Source organism: Zea mays, unplaced genomic scaffold (genome assembly GCF_902167145.1).
Source record: "Zea mays cultivar B73 unplaced genomic scaffold, Zm-B73-REFERENCE-NAM-5.0 scaffold_183, whole genome shotgun sequence".
Classification (NCBI taxonomy): Eukaryota; Viridiplantae; Streptophyta; class Magnoliopsida; order Poales; family Poaceae; genus Zea; species Zea mays.
Genome location: NW_023366800.1, coordinates 20,001 through 25,000, shown reverse-complemented (window position 1 = coordinate 25,000; position 5,000 = coordinate 20,001).

Below are 5,000 nucleotides of genomic sequence, written 5' to 3'. Positions count from 1 at the left end.
CAGCGAAAAGTCAACGCTGATACCGTCTAAGTAAAAGACGAAGAAGCTCCTAAGGGAGGCTTACAGCGAAAAGTCAACGCTGATACCGTCTAAGTAAAAGACGAAGAAGCTCCTAAGGGAGGCTTACAGCGAAAAGTCAACGCTGATGCCGTCTAAGTAAAAGACGAAGAAGCTCCAAAGACGTTCCTAAGGGAATGCAGAGTTTACGAATATATTTTATGTGTATCTTCGGAACAAATGTCACATGCATAACATAACATCATCACATCATTTTGCATAGCATAAGCATCATACATCATATCGCATTCGGCAAGAGAAGGGGACACTCTCAACCTTCGAAGGGATGCTTTGAAAAAGTGACATTGAAATTGTATAGCTTCGGAATACAGTTTCGGGGAATATTTTCACGAAACATGGGCGAACTTTATCAGATCAATATCAAAGTTGCATAACTTCGGAAAATAGCTTCGGGAAATGTTTTCACGAGGCATCGATGTCATTCATCAGAATAATTTTGACGAAGGCTATCTTCTTCACGACGCATGAAAAGAAGGGAAGGTGTTTTTTCGCCGAAGGCTCAAAAGTGGTATGTATTTAAAGTTTCATGCATCGTAAAGAATTCAGTAATGAAAAGAGACTTGTATATTACATTCAAATGTACAAAGTGTTGCATAGATTACACTTTAAATGTTTTTTCCAAATAGCACCTAATCCTCCCTCAATACTGCTTCGGCGGCTGCATTCAGAAGTTGGTCAACAACCTTGTCCATGATAGTTTCGGCCATTTGATTAATTTCTTCATCCCCTTTTGTGTGGGGGACGGCAGATCGTCCAACAGTTTCTGAGCGAAGAGAACACTTCTTCAGTACTTTTACAAATCGCGAGCAAAGTTTAAAATGAAAATTACAACGCAACAAGAACGACTAGTTGGTACCTAACTGTCTTTCGGGCCCCCTACTCTTTTCGGCAGCGTCTGCTACTCTTCTAGCATCGTGTATGCCTTTTTCGCTTCTTTCAATGATCTCTCGCGCCATTCCTCGGCCGCCGTCGTTCCAGATATCAGTAAAAAATTTGCCTCCAACTACGCTCGCTTCGGCCGAGGGGTCTTTGATGTCTTCGGAAGACAAGGTAGCTTCGGATTGAGCTAAAAATTTTACATGTTCGCAACCTTTCTTCTCTAAGACGGAAGCAATTCCTCTGACACCCGAAAAAGCACATATGTCGCCACGACTGTTCAGAATCTCTTCGAAGGCCTCTGCTTCGTGGCTAATCCATTCCAGCGGACCTTCGGGATTGCCTCGAGAGAAATTCTCTTCGCTGGAAAAGGCGCCTACGCTGGCGAAGCTGGATTTAATTTTATTCACACATTCTACAGATTTGACATAGCATTTCCCCTGAGATGTGCGAAGCTCCTTAACTTTTGATTCCAATTTGTTGACCATAAAATCACTAAGTTCTCGTTTCGTTTCCTCAAGCGCGCGCTCCTCTTTAGCTCTAGCCAGCTGTTTCTGAAGATCTTTAATCTCGCGTTTTTGAGCTTCGGCCTGGGCCTTTGAAGCAGCTTCGTCTTTTTTCACTTTATCTACCAGTGTAAGTAGAATTTTATCTTTTTCCAAAGCTTCGTTTCTCAGTTTGATAACTTCGGAGCGTAAATTATTAAACGCAATTTCGTAGCTTTCATCTTCGGCGCTCTTTTGGGCTCTTAGTGCGTTGCTTAGGATCAGGCCCTATACGAAAAAGAATTCATATAAGAAAAAAGGATTGAGTTGCGCAAAAATAAGGGGATTTTTCAAGTGTTTAATTCCTATACCTTCAGGCTGTTGTACGCGAGGCTGTCTGCGAGATCCTCTTTCGTCATGGCGCTTAACCCAGCTTCAAGCTTCGGAAAGCCAATACTTCTGGCCATTTCTCGGCAGACAGATAGCTCTTTGTTGTCAGGCAGGCAGTATAAGAAGTCATCTTCATTCGTTCCATTGAATATTACTGCCCCCTTCGGATATTTTAGTTCCTTTGCATAATGGATGGCTTCATGAGTTTCTTCTTCAGATAGCTTCTTCCCCGAAGCATGTCGTATCATGTAATCACGCATGCTGGCAGGTGCTTCGGGGATGGCGGTGTCAGTTTCTTCAACTAATACTTGTTCTGGAATTTTTATTGCTTCGGCTTCAAAAGGTTGCTCCTTGCAGGGCTCTGAAGGCCCAGCTTCAGCTTTAGCTTGTTGAGCCGAAGCTTCAGTAGAAGCTTCAGCAATTTCAACACTCTTTTTTGGAATTGTGCTTGAAGACTTAATTGTCTCCAAGACGTCTAGTACATTTACCATTCTTTTCCTTTTTGGGGTCACTGATGGCCCCTTTTGGTTTTTTGCTGTTTCAATATTTACTGCAGGACTCAAAACTTCTAATGTTTTTTCCTTAGTCGGCTCTTTCGCTTCTTCCATTTTTTCTATGGATGGTGCTTCGGCCATCTCTGCAGTTTCTGGCAGCAAGGTTGGCTGTTCAGCTTCGGTGGCCGTAGAAGCTTCTCCGGTGAACTCAGGCACCGAAGCTGGTTCAATATAGCGTGGCCGGTGTGTGAAGACTTTTATCCTCTTTCTCTTTGATTCTGGCTCGCTAGGAGCAGTTGCAGCTTCCCCTTCTGCAGAGGTTGTGTTCTTTCTTTTCTGCCCTCGAGTGGGATAACGATAGTCAGGGTAGACAAACCCAATGGCATCGAATACCCGATTCAGTCTCTTCTTTTTTCGGCCTCCGAAGGCTGCTGACATTGCATTATCTTCAGCCTTCGAGTAGGTCCCGAGTAGCTCATCACTTAAATTTTCAATGCTCTTCAACCAGTCATCATCAGGTTCAACGAATTTATCAGCATATTTGAATGTGTATTTCAGTCTAACTAGACCGCCTTCGTCGGGCTCTTTAATGGTCTCCTTCGGCATTTCCCACTTCTCCGCAAGTGGCCATACCCTGAATGCAATGTGTTCTTGGACCAAGTCCCTTGACCCAATAAACGAGCAGACTACCCCAAAGGCCCTTTGGCACTCTTCGGCGGCTTCGTCCATTTCAACCTTCGGCCTCCGAAGGCCGAAGCTTTGCCAAATAGGACGCATAATTATACCTTTGATGTCTTCTCGTCCTGATAAGTCATTCTTCACATAAAACCATTCTGTCATCCAATCCCCGGGCCATCTCTTCCGAAAGGTTGGTACGGGACAGCTTGCCCTGGACCGAGAAACGAAGCTGTAGCAGCCAAAGTTGTTATGGTACTGTTCCTTGCCCCAAGGCTTTGTTTCATATAATAATTCATGAACATTACAGAAGCTTCTCGCGTCAGGCTTCAGACCTTGGCTCCTCGCGGCCCACACGAAGATATTTAGCCTTATAATTGCCTCAGGAGTAAGTTGATGAAGATAGACTTCGAAGATTTTCAACACCTCCACGACGAAGCTGCTCAAGGGGAATCGCAGTCCAGCTTTCAAAAAGCTTCGGTACACCACAACTTCATTTTCTTCAGGGTGTGGACAAGTTTTTTCCCCTTCGTCCGCCCTCACAATGGACAGATCCCGGAAATACCTCCCTCTCATATTAACAAGATGTTTCTCTTTGATAGTTGATTTACCATAAACTGAATGGCTTGGTCGCCAGGGGCGATCTTCGGAGTCTTCGCCACCGCTGTCCACATCATAACTTTCACTGTCACCAGTATCTTCAGACAGTCCCTCCAGAATTTCCTTGGTAATCTTTTCTGTGTTGGACTTCGACATGGCTATAAGAAACCCTAGGTTCTTCTCTTCATCAAGACTCAGCTTCATCTCAGCAGCAGCCTTCTTAGCAGCTTCAGACATCTTCGGAAGCGCTAAAAAACTGTTTTTAAAAGCCGAAGCTTCAAAGCTAAAAACTTAGCAGTGCACAAGAGCTAAAAAATGAATGAGCAGGAGTGGTTGGCCGGATAGCGTGCGAAATAAGTTTGCGGCATGGCCGTATTTATACGCTTGATGCGTTGAAAGTTGAAAGACCCCACTTGTCATTGAATGTTGCTATTCTAGCAAAGGGAAGGTGTTTTTTCGGACCTTCGGCTCAAGGCCTTCGTCCATATCGCAATCTGAATTTATTATTTACAAATTAATATTGCGAGGGGCTACTGTTGGGGGCCTTCGTCCTCCGAAGGTCCTCAAAAACATGATTTGACAATGTTTTCCGAGTGGATTATGTGAACAGGTATTTTCGGATCCAGAATTATGAATATGGAGCACGGCCAGGACGAAGCCTGAACCAGACGAAGGTCGAGTGTAGCCGAAGCTGTGCGCAGGGAAGCTTCGGCGCGATGGCAGAAGGGGGAACCGACTTAAAGATGAAAAGACTTCGGGGGCCTCGACAGATTTCCATAAGCCGTTAACAAATGTAATGGACATGGATGTAATTTTACGTGGGCTGCGTCCCGCGTCTATAAATAGATGAACAGTACTCCCGTACTGGACACGCTGACTTGGCATTTGCTCTTGGCATCACGCTCGTACTTTTCACCTTCTCTTAGGACCGAAGGTATATTTGTAATCTGGAATCATTTCTTCCATGTTAATAAAATAGAAATGATTCTATGGTGATGCTTATATCATATTTCATGCTTTATGTGAGTCCTTCGTCATTACTTGTTATGTTTACGAAGGTATGTCTCTCATGACCTTCGTCCGAGACTCATTATTTCCCGAAGGAACATAATGCTTCGAAGGACGAAGGATTTTAACACTTAACACTTTTTATGTTGCCTTGTTCTTAACTCTTAGCACTTGAGAACAAGTCCCCAACAGCGCCCGAAGCCTTCTGGCGGAGGGCACGTCTGCCTGGGCGTCACGCCAAAAGACACTCCCAACACCCCCCCGCGGGGCGAGGGACGTGGCGTCTGGCCCCCCGCGCCGCAGGGCGAGGTGGGCCGAAGCAGGGGCTGCCGGCGAACCGCGCCGGGCGCAGCACGTGGTGGGCGACATCAAGTTGTTCTCGGTGCAGCGTCAC